This window comes from Tachyglossus aculeatus, chromosome 3, assembly GCF_015852505.1.
Source record: "Tachyglossus aculeatus isolate mTacAcu1 chromosome 3, mTacAcu1.pri, whole genome shotgun sequence".
NCBI lineage: Eukaryota > Metazoa > Chordata > Mammalia > Monotremata > Tachyglossidae > Tachyglossus > Tachyglossus aculeatus.
In genome coordinates this window covers 100,285,551-100,302,262 of record NC_052068.1, presented here as the reverse complement: position 1 = coordinate 100,302,262, position 16,712 = coordinate 100,285,551, and the positions used below count along the sequence as shown (strand labels likewise).

Sequence of the window (16,712 nt, the reverse complement as noted above, 5' to 3'; positions counted from 1 at the left end):
TGTCCTGAAGGCTGGAGGAGATGCGAGCCTGAAGGGATGGGTAGAGAGCAGGGGCAGAGATGTAGATTTGGGTGTCATCAGCGTAGAGATGGACAGGTATTGAATTCCCCATTTTACAGATGAGGAAAAAGAGGCACAGAGAACAATAATAATAATAATGATAACATTTATTAAGTGCTTACTATGTGCAAAGCACTGTTCTAAGCGCTGGGGAGGTTACAAGGCAATCAGGTTGTCCCACAGGGGGATGACAGTCTTAATCCCCATTTTACAGATGAGGGAACTGAGGCATAGAGAAGTTAAGTGACTTGCCCAAAGTCACACAGCTGACAAGTGGTGGAGCTGGGATTCGAACCCATGACCTCTGACTCCAAAGTCCACAGCAGGCAAATGGGGGGAACTGCGATCAGAATCAGTACCTCCAACTCCCAGGCCTACGCTCAGTAATAATAATAATGGCATTTATTAAGCGCTTACTATGTGCAAAGTACTGTTCTAAGCTCAATCGCCCAGGCCACACTTCTTCTGAGTGCCATAGAGAACTTTCACCCAACATTGCTAGGTAAAGCTACAGGCAGAGACTGTACCTAAAGACAGTTTTACAAAGAAGCTGTGCAGCCTAGTGGATAGAGTACAGGCCTGGGAATCAGGATTTCTATGTTCTCATCCCAGATTTACCACTTGCATGCTGGGACTCTGGGAGAGTCAGTTAACCCAGTGCTTAGAACAGTGCTTGGCACATAGTAAGTGCTTAACAAATACCATTATTATTATCATTATTATTATCACTATCCATGCCTCAGTTTTCTCATCTGTAAAATGAGGATGAAATTGTCCATTCTCCACCTTTCTGTGTGGGACAAGGACTGTGTCCAATCTGATTGTATTGCATCTACCTGAGTACTTAGCGCATAGTAAGTGCTTAACAAATATCACCTTTATTACCATTACTACCACCAAAGAGAAGTCCCAAGATTTCCCATGAGCCTCTCTCCTTATTCCCACACAAACAAGCTCCTGAGAATCCATGGCTTTCTGACTGCTCACCAGCACAAATTCTAACATCTCTGGTAGACGTACCTTGTATCTACTCCAGCTCTTAGAACAGTGCTTGCCACATAGTAAGCGCTTAACAAGTACTATCAATATTATTATGTGCTCATCAGGATATTTTCCAGAAAAAGAACTGGGAAGTGGTGATTGAGGTAAGGATTGAGTCAAGAGGTGCTGTTTTTGGCCCTAGCACCTCCACAGGCCATGCCTGATTTGTGTAGATGGACACTGTGGGTCTTTTTGCTGGAAGTATCCATGTTGTGCCCAAGAACACAACAAGTCCTCTGCAGAAATAGCAAATCTTGGCAAGGAGAGACTGTGAGCTCCTTGTGATCAGGGAACATGTCTACCAACTTTGGTATATTGTACTCTCCCAAACGCTTAGTACAGTGCTCTGAACACAATAAGTACTCAATAAATACCTCTGTTTGGTTGATTGTAGAGCCAGAGGTTACGGTTCCAGGGTGAGGTGTTTTTTCATCTTCCCTCAAACCTACTCCACTGCTCCCCTCTCGAGAAGATATTTTGAGCTTTCCCAACTCCCAGCTTCGTCCCCACTGCTGCTTGCCTGTATTCTGAGAACTTCCACAGCCCCCAAAGGAGCCCGAAGATGGAGTTATTTAGGGATAGTGTAAATCTATTCCCACTTTGGGGCAGCAGCTGGCCATAAGGTGCTCCCCTTCATTTATTCTCCCAGCCCTCGGCACATACCTATATATCTGTAATTTATTTACTTATTTATTTAATGTCTGTCTTCCCCTCTAGACTGTGAGCCCATTGAGGGCAGGGATTGTGCCTGTTTGTTGTTGTATTGTACTCTCCCAAGTGTTTAGTACAACACTTAGTAATTAAGTGTTCCATAAATATGACAATTTAACTTTATATCATTTTGCCAAGCACTCTGTCTTTTCAGTCTCAAATAAATAACTTCAAGCCAATTCAGAAGAATGATATATGCCACCCCAACTTTCATTTTACTGAAAATGAGTCCATAGACAGATTCACTATTAAGGATTTTTTAAACAAATGAATGCTGACTTTGCTCCAGTAACAGAGCCAACAGGGTCAACTGCACAATCTTGTAGACCAGTGAAGTAACACTAATGGCACCTTGAATCTCGGATGCTTTTCACCTTGCCGAACATACACAGCTATTGAGTCTTGGTTTAGCTGGCGTGTTTCTTACCTGATTCTCTTCCTATCTTTCTCTCTCTCTCAGTCTCCTTTGCTGTCTTTGTTTCTCAGCCCCTAACCATGGCTGGTCTACAAGCGTCTAGATGGGGTCCCTTACTCTTCTTCTATACACTCCCTCTCTCAGAGTTCATCTGCTTATATGGTTTCAGTTACCTACTACCGTGCAGATTGTCCCCCATTCTCTCATCTCCCTAATGATTTCATTTCTTCGTGCCTCTGGGATTTCTCCATATGGATGTCCTACCAACATCCTAAACTCAATATGGCTAAAACTGCACTCCTCATCTTCAATCGATCAATAGCATTTATTGAGCTCTTACTACTGGCAGAGCACTGTACTAAGTGCTTAGGAGAGTACAACAGTTGCCAGACTTGTCCCTGTCCACAATGAGTAGTGGGGTAGGGGGGACAGACATTAATATAAATGATTTATAATTTATAATTTAAATATCTCCTCATCTACTCTTTCTCCTAACATTTTCCAAATCCTGCAATGTTGGTGTTATTCTTCTCTTTTTTTCCCCCTCTGGTAATTAGCCTGTCAATAAATTCAGCTGTTTTATTTCCACCGCAGTATTTACTGGATCTGCTCTCCCTCCCCACTCTGGAGGCTCCCACTTCCATCCAACCTCTCAAATCCACCTCTTAATAAATGTCCAACTTCGTCACGTTAGAGTGAACTCTGTGGCCTGAGACATTTCTGAACTTGCATGGCACACCTCAAAAACATGCAATAACTCCAGGCTTCATTAACTTCAAGGCCCTGCACCACTTGTCCTTCTTACATCTCTAATCTTTAAGTTCTTTGTGGATAGTGATCACGATCTGTCTACTCCACTGTAGTGTACTCTCGCAAGTGCTTAGTACAGTGCTATGCACACAGGAAGCGCTCAGGAAATATCATTGATTGATTGAATATCCACACTCTTCACCTGTTCAACCTCAGCCTGCACTCCTCTTTCCTCTCTAGCCAACCTTCCTATTGCTCTTTCCTCTCAACTTTCCAGTCTCCAAAGAATTATTCATGTCTTCCCCCTACCTGGAGCTCCCTTGACGATCGAAAGCACTAGACCACCATTCTCCACATTTTCGAAGTCCTTTTGAAAGCACCCATCCTCCAGGAAGCATTCCCGAACTGACTTCCACCACCCCCCAGCAATTAGTCACTTCCATATATATCAGTTTGCATAATCCACTTACTGAGAAGCAGCATGGTGTAGTGGATAGAGCATGGGCCTGGGAGTCAGAAGGTCATGGGTTCTAATTCCGGCTCTGCCACTTGTCTGTTGTGTGACCTTGGTTAAGTCATTTCACTTCTCTGTGCCTCAGTTCCCTCATCTGTAAAACAGGGATTGAGACTGTGAGCCCCACACAGGACAGGGACTATCCCCAACTCAATTTGCCTGTAGCCACCCCAGTGCTTGGCACATAGTATGCACTTAACAAATACCATCATTATTTCCATACTCTTACTTCCAATTGTTTCTATACTTTCCCCTCCATTTCCACCTGTAGTATATAATTTCTTGTCTGCCAGTATCCCCCATTAGATCACAAGCTCCTCAAAGGCAGGTACAATGTCTTCTGTTTACCTTTTTCTCCCATGTTTTTTGTTTAGGCACTACTAAGCACTGGGGGAGATACAAAAATAATCAGTTTGAACACAATCCATGTCCCATGTGGGGCTCACAGTCTTAATCCCCATTTTACAGATGAGGTAACTGAGGCACAGAGAAGTGAAGTGACTTGTCCAAGGCCACACAGCAGTCAAATGGCAGAGTCAGGATTAGAACCCAGGTCCTTCTGATTCCCGGGCCCACGCTCTATCCACTAGGGTATTGCTCGATAAATAATAAATAAATAATGATGGGTATTTGTTAAGTGCTTACTATGTGCAAAGCACTGTTCTAAGCAGTGGGATTGATTGATTGACTGAGGCCTGATTGAGTGCATCATTGGACAGGGCCCAGGTCTATTTACTCTATTGTACTCTCCCAAGTGCTTAGCACAATGTTCTTCACATGGGAATCCTTCATGGATTAATTCCACGTGAAACAGCAGTATGTGCTGGCAGTCAGCAAGTGAGGTTCAGTTCTTAGCTCAGCTTTCTCCCCTACCAGGAACAAGTGCTTTTTGGGAATAAAATGTGGCAGCACTTACTAATCAATCAGTGGAATGTGTTGAGTACTTTACTGTGTGCAAAGCACTATACTAAGCTCGTGGGAGAGTACAATGTAACCAAATTGGTAAATACATTACCTGCCCACAAGGAGATCACAGACCAGAAGGGGAAACATACATTAAAATAAATTACAGATATGTACATAAGGGCTGTGGGACTGAGGGTAGGGTGGATATCAAGGGTTTAAAGGACATAGATTCAAATACACAGGTGATATAGAAGGGATAGGGAATAGGGCAAATGAGACCTCTTGAAGTAGATGTGATTTGAAGGTGGAGCGCGTGAGGGCATGGTGTAATGGATAGAGCAGGGGCCTGGGAGTCAGAAGGTCATGGGTTCTAAACCCAACTCTGCCACTTGTCTACTGTGTGACCTTCGGCAAGTCACTTCACTTCTCTGGGACTCAGTTACCTCATCTGTAAAATGGGGATCGAGACTGTGAGTCCCAAGGGGGACAGGGACAACTGTCCAACCCGATTTGTTTGTATCCACCCCAGGACTTAGTACAAACACATACCACAGTTATTATTATTACTATTACCAACTATGAAGGGGAGGGAGTTCCAGACCACAGGGAGGACATGGGTAGGGGTCTGTGGTGAGATGGATGAGATGATGATGATGAGATGAGATGGATGAGGTAGAGTGAGTAGGTCAGTGTCAACGGAATGAAATTTGCAAGCTGGGCTATAGTAATAATAATAATAATAATAGTTGTGGTGTTTGTTAAGCTATTACTATGTGCCACTAAGTGATGGGGTGGACCCAAGTAAATCAGGTTGGACAAAGGCCCTGCCCCACCTTGGAGCTCACAGTCTCAATCCCCATTTTACAGATGAGGGAACTGAGGCCCAGAAGTGACTTGCCCAAGGTCACACAGCAAACAAGTGGCAGCGCAGGGGTTAGAACCCATGACCTTCTGACTCTCAGGTCCATACGCTACCCACTATGCCATGCTTCTCCTCTAGTATGAAATCAGTAAAGTAAGGTAGCTGATTTAGTGCTTTAAAGCCAGTGTAAGAAAGCAACACTTCTTAGTCAATTCACCTGGCCCCAAATCACTTCCCTACCTCCCTAGATCTTGGTACTTGGCCCTTTTCTACTTCCTTGCCAACTCTGAGTGACAGCAGAACTGCCTAGCTCTAGTAGTGAGGATAAACTTTATCTCTTTCAGAGACAGAAAGCAGCAGGATACCCCAGATTTCACTTTTATCTATTACTGGAGTGTTTTGTGAGGGTAGTGATCACATCTACTTATCCCACTGAACCCTCCCAAGAGTTTTGTACAGTGCTCTGCACACAGCAAGTGCTCAGTAAATATGAGTAAGCGAGCACAGTGCCTGACTGAGCATAAAATGCTTCTTCACACCTCACACTCAGAGCTCCTGACCTTTGCCTAGGCAATGTTCAAAACATACAGTGGGCTCAGATCTCTGAGCAACTGCTTGATTTCAGCTTTAAACAACCCCGACGCACCTGGAGAGTTTCCAGTACTCTACCAGTCTCGGCTATGGGAGGGAGAGTCAAGCAGAGGCCTACCCATTCCATTCCTAGCTTGGGCAGTGGCTAGCGAGTGGAAGGCAATCTGCTACAAGTCAAAACTCACCCATGCTGGGCAGCAGCGGCATGGGAGAGAGTCGAGGGCAGAAACTCGAGTTTACTGCATGGAAGGTGGCAGTGGTAACCCACTTCAGGATTTTTACCAAGAAAACTCTATGGATCCACTACCGGAATGATTGCAGATGGAGAGCGGGGAGTTCTGGGAGAAATGTGGCCATGGTGTCACTATGGGTTGGAAACAACTCGACGGGCATAAGACAAGACTAAATGGCTCTCTCAAGTCTTCCTCTTCACTCAGTGTCAGAGTTTCCACCTAATGGTCTGGCACATCAAACACTCTCCTCCACATCGCTTATGAGGTCATCTTCTGCCTCACTGAGCATAAAATGCTTCTTCACACCTCACACTCAGAGCTCCTGACCTTTGCCTAGGCAATGTTCAAAACATACAGTGGGCTCAGATCTCTGAGCAACTGCTTGATTTCAGCTTTAAACAACCCCGACGCACCTGGAGAGTTTCCAGTACTCTACCAGTCTCGGTTATGGGAGGGAGAGTCAAGCAGAGGCCTACCCATTCCATTCCTAGCTTGGGCAGTGGCTAGCGAGTGGAAGGCAATCTGCTACAAGTCAAAACTCACCCATGCTGGGCAGCAGCGGCATGGGAGAGAGTCGAGGGCAGAAACTCGAGTTTACTGCATGGAAGGTGGCAGTGGTAACCCACTTCAGGATTTTTACCAAGAAAACTCTATGGATCCACTACCGGAATGATTGCAGATGGAGAGCGGGGAGTTCTGGGAGAAATGTGGCCATGGTGTCACTATGGGTTGGAAACAACTCGACGGGCATAAGACAAGACTAAATGGCTCTCTCAAGTCTTCCTCTTCACTCAGTGTCAGAGTTTCCACCTAATGGTCTGGCACATCAAACACTCTCCTCCACATCGCTTATGAGGTCATCTTCTGCCTCTACCCTGGAGTACTCAGTCAATCAAGTTTATTGAGCCCTTACAGTATACAGAGCACTGTACTAAGCACTTGGGAGAGAACAACATAACAGACACATTAAGAAATGAGGCTGGAATCCCTGGCACTCATGGGACATTCAAGTTGGGGGACGTGAAGCAGAGAAGCAACATGACCTAGTGGAAGGAAAATAGCCCTGGTAATCATAGGACCTCGGTTCTAATCCAGGTTCTGCCACTTGTCTGCTGTGTGACTTTGGGCAAGTCACTTAACGTGCTCGTGCCTCAGTTCTCTCATCTATGAAATGGGGATTCAATATCTGCTTTCCATGCTGCTTAGACCTGTGAGCCCCACGTGGGTCCTGATGATTTTATATCTACTCTAGCACTAGTACAATGCTTGGGGCATAGTAAGCACATAACAAAGGCGACAATTACTGCATGGACACACACACACAACACCGCTGACCAACTTTTTAAAATGCCATAGGCAGCTGATCACACATGAAATCAGAGAGGTAGAGTGAATCTTTTCAGATTTTCAAAAGATCACAAGGTTTAGTCTCCTGACTGAGAGCAGATGATTGTCTATGCATCCTCTAAAGCTCCTGAAGGATGGAATCTCAGATACTTCCCTGAGCCTCTTCTGGTTTTTAGTCCGCCTGACTGTCAAGAAGGTCTTCATAAACAGACATCATTGACAGTAAGTTGACAGAGGACCTGAGTTCTAATCCTGGCTCTGCCACTTGTCTGTTGTGTGATCATGGCAATTCTCTGTGCCTTAGTTACCTCTAGACTGTAAGCTCACTGAGGGCAGGGAATGGGTCTACCAACTCTGTTACATCGTACTCTTCCAAGGACTTAGTTGAGTGTTCTGCAGATAGTAAATGCTCAATAAATATGATTGATTACCTCATCTGTAAAATGGGGATTAAGACTGAACCCTAAGTGGGATCTGCTTTTCTTGCCTTTACTCCACCACCTAATACAGTGCCTGGCACATAGTAAGCATTGTAAAAATACCATTAAAAAAATCAACTAAGTTTCATTTTGCATTTTGCTTTGATTTCCAGAGGAGGTTAAAGGGATGTCCAAGAATCAGCTTTTCATTTTGGAAAGAGGAGCTGAGAGAGGTTTGGTCTTGGGGCAGGAGAAAGTTCTTCAGGGCTTGGGTGGGTAGGTAGGTTGACAAGAGTTAATGGGTCAGAAAGACTCGATTCGGAGAATCTTTTCCACCCTTCTCAGAAGCACTGGAATCTTGTTGGAGACCTGGGATGCATGAGGTTGAGGTCCCAGACTGAAAAGTAAGAGCGAAAACATGTTGATGGTCTACAAGTCTAAAGCCAGCTGGTACCTATCTGAATCAATTAATTGTATTTCTTGAGTGCTTACTGTATTCAGAGCACCGTACTAAGCACTTGGGAAAGCACAATATAACAGAGTTAGTAGACACACACCCTATCCACACAGCCTTGAAAAAGAGATTTGAAAAAACATTTGTTTTGGATTTTAGAAGGTCCAGGTGGACCCATACAATTTCTTTCTGTTTTAAAGCCTTGATAGAAATGTTTCTAATGACAATAAAGCATTCCCATCCTGTGTCACAGAAGCCTCAGAGGATTGATCTCCCTCACCAAGATCTCTCTCACCCTCTCTCCTCTTCAGCAGCAGCTCAGCCTGCGAGATGTTTACAAAGACTCCCCCCACCTTCTCACTGTGCTTTGATTTCACCTGTCTCACCGTTGCCCCCTGGCCCATGTCCTACCTCTGGCTTGGAATGCCCTCCCTCCTCAAATCTGCCAATCACTCTTCCCACCTTCAAAGCCCTTCTGAAGGCGCACCTCCTTCAGAAGGCTTTCCCAGACTAAGCCACCCTTTTCCTCAGCTCCTCCTCCCCTCCCCATTGACCTGACTCCCTCCCTCTGTGCCCACAGCACTTGTGTATATGTACATACCTATAATTCCATTTATATCAATGCCTGTTGACTTGTTTTGATGTCTGTCTCTCCACCTCTAGTCTGTAAGCCTGTTGTGGGCAGGGATTGTCTATCTCTATTGCTCTATTGTACTCTCCAAGTGCTAATTACAGTGCTCTGCACACAGTAAGTGCTCAATAAATACGACTGAATGAATGAATTGAATGAATCATTTAATCCTATTTATTGAGCGCTTATTGTGTGCAGAGCACTGTACTAAGTGCTTGGAGGAGTACAAAATTTATTGAACACTTACTGTGTGCAGAACACTGTACTAAGCTCTTGGGAGGATACAACAGAGTTGATAGATGTGTTCCCTGCCCCCCAGTTTACAGCCTAGAGGGGGAAATGGATATTAATATAAATACATTTCAAATATGTACTTAAGTGCTGTGGGGCTGAGGGAATAAATAAAGGTTGCAAATTCAAGTGCAAAGATGATGAAAAAGGAGTGGGAGAAGAGGAAATAAGGGCTTAGTTGGGGAAGACCTCTTGAAGCGATGTGATTTTAATAAAGCTGTTGGATATAAAGGGGGAGGGAGTTCCAGGCCAGAGGCAGAACATGGGTGAAGGTCAGTGATGGGATAGACAAGATCGAGGAAGAGAGATTAAGTTGGCATTAGAGGAGCAAAGTGTGTGGGGTGGATTCTAATAGGAAATCAGAGAAGTAAGGCAGGAGGGGGCAAAATGAGTGCTTTCAAGTCAACGGTAAGGAGTTGCTTTTGGATGTGGAGGCTGATGACAAGCCACTGCAGCTTCTTGAGGAGTGGACTAAACATTTGTGTAGAAAAATGTAGAGTGAAGTACGGACTGGAGTCAGGAGAGACAGAAGGTAGGGAGGTCAGTAATGTAGTAATCAAGGTGGGATGGGATAAGCACTTGGATTAACATAGTAACAGTTTGGATGGAGAGGAAAGGGTGGATTCGAACATGATGAGTTCCTTCTGACCAAAGAACCACAACCTGAAAAGCTGCATCCCGAATAAACTCTTAGTAAGACTTGAAGTGGCCTCCTTATATCACAAAAATCCATCACTGACTGGAAAAAAAATGAAAACCCAAAAACAGAGTTCTCATCCAGTTATGTGGTTCCCCTAACACTTCACTTTTGTTTTCCCTTTGCTCCGCATACCACACTTGGCCCCTTCCTACTCAGAGTCTTCCCCAGTTTCACAAGTTCTTCTGTGCATAGTTTGAGAGTTTAAAAACCAAGAAGCCTGAAAGATAGAGTTCTCAATACTAACGATGGCTCTCTGCTGAGCTCTTCCTGGTGTTGAAGTTTCACCTCCTTTCCCCAGGGCATTCTCAGTCATGATCGAGTGGCTGTCATCACAGATACAAAAAGAGGGCTGGATTTACCAAAGAACAGCTCTAAAGCCAGGTGGAATGCAGTAGAGGGATCATTTGGTAGCTAGACCATGGGATGGGGATGATGTTCTAAGCAGGTCATTTTGTACCTACTCCAGAGCTTAATACAGTGCTTGGTACATTCATTCATTCATTCAATCGTATTTATTGAGCACTTACTGTGTGCAGAGCACTGTACTAAGTGATTTGGAGGTACAAGTCAGCAACCCATAGAGACAGTCCCTACCCAACAAAGGGCTCACAGTCTAGAATCAATCAATCAATCAATCAATCGTATTTATTGAGCGCTTACTATGTGCAGAGCACTGTACTAAGCGCTTGGGAAGTACAAATTGGCAACATATAGAGACAGTCCCTACCCAACAGTGGGCTCACAGTCTAAAAGGGGGAGACAGAGAACAGAACCAAACATACCAACAAAATAAAATAAATAGGATGGAAATGTACAAGTAAAATAAATAAATAAATAAATAGAGTAATAAATATGTACAACCATATATACATATATACAGGTGCTGTGGGGAAGGGAAGGAGGTAAGATGGGGGGATGGAGAGGGGGACAAGGGGGAGAGGAGGGAAGGGGCTCAGTCTGGGAAGGCCTCCTGGAGGAGGTGAGCTCTCAGCAGGGCCTTGAAGGGAGGAAGAGAGCTAGCTTGGCGGAGGGGCAAAGGGAGGGCATTCCAGGCCCGGGGGATGACGCGGGCCGGGGGTCGACGGCGGGACAGGCGAGAATGAGGTACTGTGAGGAGATTAGCGGTGGAGGAGCGGAGGGTGCGGGCTGGGCAGTAGAAGGAGAGAAGGGAGGTGAGGTAGGAGGGGGCGAGGTGATGGAGAGCCTTGAAGCCCAGGGTGAGGAGTTTCTGCCTATCTTACTAGAAGATAGTAAGCCCTTACATTTATTGTTTTATTTTGAAGGATTAGAAGTTCCACAACTCAATTTACAATTAGAGTCATAGGAGGGAAAAGGGAGGTAGTTACAAGTACAGGGAGAATTGAGAGGGAGGCTGGAAAAAAGAAGAGAGGAATGAAGGGAAAGGAGTTTTCTGGGTTTTCATAAATCCCTCTGGCTATTTCCACTTCCTGTTTCCCTGCAGCAACTGGCCATCAAAGGTCATCCATGAGGAAAGTATGAGAGGAACATGGTGGTGAGTAAAAGACATTTAGGAGAGGAATAAAGAAGGCATTGAGTTTGTGTCTATGGTGGCAAGACTAATAATACTATGTAATTTCAAGAACAGAGAGCATTGCCTAAGCTGTTAATTGTTTCCTCATCTTAATGCCATTGGCTAAAATTGTGCATCCTGCCAAGAGGAAAAAAAATAATCTCAACTTCAGTTGGGATACGCTGATTAATTCATTCTTAAAACACTTGGCTAGAGTACAGTATCAATAAAATATTTAATTATAAGCTTTTATTGTTATGAAATTTTGTATTTATGTATCAGCCTGGGGTTTTTCAATCCATCAATGGTATTCATTCAATCGCATTTATTGAGCACTTACTGTGTGCAGAGCACAGTACTAAGCACTTGTATTGAGTGCTTATTGAGTGCTTGGGAGAATACAATATAACAGAGTTGGTAGGCATGTTCCCTGGTCAAACAAGCTTATATTTTATGCGTGTGTGTGTGTTTGCATGCACACCTCTCCCATTAGATTCTTGTGGAATGTTCTCTTGCTTTGCCACTCCTTGCAGTATTTACAGAACAGTGGCATCGCTATGGGTCAGAGACTACTCGACGGCATAAGACAAGACCAGCCCTGCACCCCTAACTAGGCACTGGACAGATTCCACTGACTAAGGAAAGAGGACAGCTAGGCTCATCACTAGCATTTTTTGAATGCCTACTGTTTGCAGTGCACTTCACTTGGAGAAAATACATACAAAAGTGAGGATGGTGTCTGCCATCATGAATGATGATGGGAGACCAAGAGAAGGACTCTGCTCCTCAGCTGGGGCAAGGAAAGTCACAAGCCAGTTAATGTACAGGATGAAACAGAGGGCAAAGGCCACACAAATGCAGGGCCTATTCACATCCCAAGTGCTGGCAGCATAGTGCCAATGGTGTGTCACAGTGCCATGACCCAATATACAACTGCCATTGTGGTGGCCGTAGTAGTAGTAGCAGTACTCATCATGAAATTTGAGTGCTTACTGAGGGGAGTATGCTAAACTAAGTCCTGGAGAGCTATAACAATAGCACAAGACACATTCCCTGCCCACAAAGAACTTACACTCTAACAAAGGAGACAGACGTATACCGAGTATGCATACATATTTGTGCAAATATGCACAAATGCTAAAGATGGTGCCTGAATGTGGGGAGGGGCATGAATTAACTGTGTGCATGTGGTTGGCTTTTTGTTATACCAGAAAAAAAGAGAGGTTGTGCTGTTTTGACCCTAGATGCACATGCTACTGGGAATAACTGGGGAAGTCTACTGGACAGAGCCTGGGCCTGGCAGTCAGAGGAGCTGGGTTCCAATCCCGGCCCTGCCACATACCTGCTGTGTGACCTTGGGCAAGTCATTTCACTTCTCTGTGCTTCAGTTACCTCATTTGTAAAATGGGGATTCTATACCTGTTTTCCTTTCTTCTTATGGGACAGGGTCTATGTCAGATTGGCATATACTGTACTACCCCAGAACTCAGTACGCTTTTGGTACATAGTAGGTGCTTAACAAATGCCATAGTAACATTTTTTTTGTTGTTGTTATTTTTATTACCAGTCAGCCCAGATCAGTGGGAGGAGCCTAGTAAGCTAACAGAAGAGCAGGGGGCCATCAGGAAGCGGATGACTGTTATCTGTCAAAGACCTGAAGGGCAGAGAGCCTCTCCTTCATTCATTCATCCAATCGTATTTACAGAGTGCTTACTGTGTGCAAAGCATTGTTCTGTGCACTTGGGAGAATACAAATACAACAACAAACAGACAGTCTCTATAAGAAGCCTCTGGAGACTCTGGCCTTGGAGAATAAGCTCATTAGGTGCAAGGAACACATCTGCTAATTCTGTTGTACTCTCCCACACTCTTAGTACAGTGCTCTGTACCTAGTAAGAGCTTAATGAATATCACTGATGTATTGAAGGAAGGGGGTCAGTCCATGATCTCCAGGAACAGAGATATGGGGTGTGAAAGACTAGTGCTTGCCAATCCTAAGGATTTAGAAGTATGCAACAAGGTATGTAAACTTTGAGAACATGTATCACAAAGGAAGGAGGGAAAGGGGCTGGGGTTACCTACTCTTACTGGGAGAAGGAGCATGGTTTAGTGGAAAGATCATGTGCTTGGGAGTCAGAGGAGGTGGGTTTTAATCCTGGCTGCACCACTTGTCTGCTGTGTGACCTTGATCAAGCCGCTTAACTTCTCTGTGCCTCAGTTCCCTCATCTGTAAAATGGGGATTAAGACTGTGAGTCCCACGTTGGACAACCTGATTACCTTGTATCTATCCCAACGCTTAGAACAGTACTTGGCACATAGTAAGTGTTTAACAAATACCATCATTATTATTGTTATTATTATTATTACATGCTCAAAGATGTTCTGTTGGTAAACCTGCATCAATTAGTACACATTTAATAAATACCATAATTATTATTATTATTATCATCTTAACCATGTAGTTCACTAGCTGGAAAATAAACCTATGTTTATGTTGCCGACTTGTACTTCCCAAGCACTTAATACAGTGCTCTGCATACAGTAAGTGCTCAATAAATACAATTGAATGAATGAAAACCTGAGACCCATCTGGGACAACTTCCTACTGAATTGAAGTGTCAGATGATTGCCATTGGGTAGGGAATCCTCCAGATGGACAAGAGGATAAATACAGAACTGCATGAGGGGGCTGGAGGTGGGAAAGAATCAACGTTCTCATTATGGAAAGCACAGCACAGGCCAGGAACCCAAGGATCTGAATTCTCACCCCAGCTCTGGCATTTCCTTGCTGCGTGACCTTGGGCAAGTCATGTTCTCCTCCACTGCTTAGGCTGTGAGCCCCATGTGGGACCTGATGATCTTGTACCTATCCCAGAACTTACTAAAAGGGCTTGGCACATAGTAAGTGCTAAACAAATACCACAATTATGATCATTAGGCTTGCGGGAGGAGCTGGGACTTTAGCAGAGTTGTGAACATGGGGAGGGCTGAGGTCTGGCCAATATGGGACAGGGGTGTCCCAGACCCTGGAAACATTTTGAGCAAAGAGTTGAGGACGGGTATGACGAGAGTGGGGAGAGATAGGTGGTGGGCTCAGGAGAAATATAGATTGTGAGCAGGGACCCCCAAGAGCTGACCCGAAATGTGGAGCATTTTGGAGAACCTTAAAGCTAGACTGTAAGTTCGTTGTGGGCAGGGAATGTGTCTGTTACATTGTTCTTTCCCAAGCACTTAGAACAGGGCTTAGACGTCTAGAGATGTGCTTAGAACAGCGCATCATGCGTGCTCAATAAATATGACTAATGGTAAGGAGTAGGGCCGCATTAAAGCAGGGTACATTTAGTGGGGACCTGTCACATGGTCCTCTAGAATATCATCAGCATCATAAAACAGAAAAGTAGCAGAGATGTAAGGGGGCTGTGGTAGGGTCTTGACCATCTAGGAACATGACAGGGATGAGAGAAGGAGAAAGCAGGAACCTGGAATCAAGAGGACCCTCCCTGACTGCATCATGTTTCCTGACTCTCATTTCCACTTCCTTTCCATACTTAACTCTGTGGTCTGCTCTTTCAGAAGCTGGTTGGGAGATAACAGGTGGTGGGGAGAGGAGGGAGTAGCAGGGGGGAGGATGGGGTGGCAGGGGAGAGGACAGGGTGGCAGGGAGAGGATGGGGGTGGCAGGGAGAGGACGGGGGTGGCAGGGGAGAGGACGGGGGTGGCAGGGGAGAGGATGGGGGTGGCAGGGGAGAGGACGGGGGTGGTAGGGGAGAGGACGGGGGTGGCAGGGGAGAGGACGGGGGTGGCAGGGAGAGGACGGGGGTGGCAGGGAGAGGACGGGGGTGGCAGGGAGAGGACAGGGTGGCAGGGAGAGGACAGGGTGGCAGGGAGAGGACAGGGTGGCAGGGAGAGGACAGGGTGACAGGGAGAGGACAGGGTGCCAGGGGAGAGGATGGGGTTGACAGGGAGAGGACAAGGTGGCAAGGAGAGGACAGGGTGGCAAGGAGCAGATGGGGGGTGGCAGGAGAGAGGATGGGGGTGGCAGGAGAGAGGATGGGGTTGGCAGGGAGAGGACGGGGTGGCAGAGAGCAGATTGGGGTAGCAGGGAGAGGATGGGGGTGGTAGAGGAGAGGACAGCAGTGGCAGGAGAGAGGACAGGTTGGCAGGGAGAGGACAGGGTGACGGAGTAGACGGGGTTGGCAAGGAGAGGACGGGGTTGGAAGGGAGTCCAGCCTTTCCCACATAGTGACACCCTGCATGAGTAAACACAAGCGCACACACACACACACACACACTCAGTAACTCTAAACAGCTTAAACAGCAAGCACACTTTCCCCCTTTCTATTGACTATCAGCTTAATGACCTCTCCAGAACAAGGAATCAACAAGATTCCTCCAGGAGTTGAAGAGAGGTGTGTGTGTGTGTGTGTGTGTGTGTGTTTGTGTGTGTGTGTGTGTGTGTGTGTGTGTGTGTTTGTTTTGGGGGGCTGGGGGGGGGCAGTGATGACTATTGGTAATTAGTCCCCGTTTGTGTTAACCACTACATCTATGGGTGGGCTGAGGCTGGGGATTTTTAAAAGAACTCCTGGGGACAACTAGACACCACTCTCCTCCTGTCCCATTCCCTGCAATTTAAAAGGCAGCTTAATGATGGTATTCCTTAGGTTCATTCATTCAGTCGTATTTGTTGAGGGCTTATGGTGTGCAGAACATTGTACTAAGCACTTGGGAAGTACAATTCAGCAGTAAAGAGAAATAATCTCTGCCCCCACCAACCACCAGTGGAGAGTGTTGAGGAGAAGAGAAACCAAGTGTTGGGTGACTTTTCAGGAAGCGATCTCAGCAACAGCACAGAGTACGGCTTAGAGGAGAAGTTGGAGGCAGGGAGGCCAATCCAGTCATGATAACAGGCTCTTCACCAGCCACATTACCCAGTCATTTTTCCAGGAGTCCTCCCAGCCTGTCTACCACACACAAAGCCCAACATAGCTTTTCTGTCATAAACCTTCACTACTGATAGTAGAGCCCCAGAGGGCAGAATCAGGGCTTCTTATTCCCAAGTAGGGAAAGCCAAGACCTCTGTCCTCGAGGAGCTCATGACATAATGAGAGGAAGCCAGGACACAAATTGCTGTCTCTACAATAGCTATAAGAGAGAAAAAAAATTGAGAGCTAAACACAAGTAAATAATACTAAAACAGACCTAAAGCACCCATTTAGTTTTTTCTGGAGGCTCTAAAATGCCAGTAATCCTCTTGAG

General features: G+C 45.6%; 2 non-coding genes across 2 annotated transcripts; both read left to right on the top strand.

The window, feature by feature from the left end:
* The first annotated feature begins 5,892 nt into the window (after window positions 1-5,892).
* On the top strand, window positions 5,893-6,025 carry LOC119926194. Its single transcript, XR_005450090.1, has one exon. It is a non-coding gene; the product is annotated as a small nucleolar RNA SNORA7 (small nucleolar RNA).
* A 458-nt stretch (window positions 6,026-6,483) lies between these two features.
* LOC119926195 lies at window positions 6,484-6,616 on the top strand. The gene has a single exon (XR_005450091.1). It is a non-coding gene; the product is annotated as a small nucleolar RNA SNORA7 (small nucleolar RNA).
* The last annotated feature ends 10,096 nt before the right edge of the window (window positions 6,617-16,712 follow it).